Below are 209 nucleotides of genomic sequence, written 5' to 3'. Positions count from 1 at the left end.
GTTTCTTCATCACGAGAGCGTCTTACATAATTTTTAAAATGTAAAGTGAGATTAATGAATTGTATATATATATAATATCCACGATTGGATTCCTTAACATGTGTGGCTTATTTTTTATGCTTGTCCCCCCCCCCCAAAGCCTGCCGGTTTTGCTTATACACGCCCTCTCCGATTACTATTGTTTTGTTGATTTCTTGCATCTGTTTCGT

This window comes from Penaeus monodon, chromosome 23 (genome assembly GCF_015228065.2).
Source record: "Penaeus monodon isolate SGIC_2016 chromosome 23, NSTDA_Pmon_1, whole genome shotgun sequence".
NCBI lineage: Eukaryota > Metazoa > Arthropoda > Malacostraca > Decapoda > Penaeidae > Penaeus > Penaeus monodon.
This window is presented reverse-complemented; position numbering follows the sequence as displayed.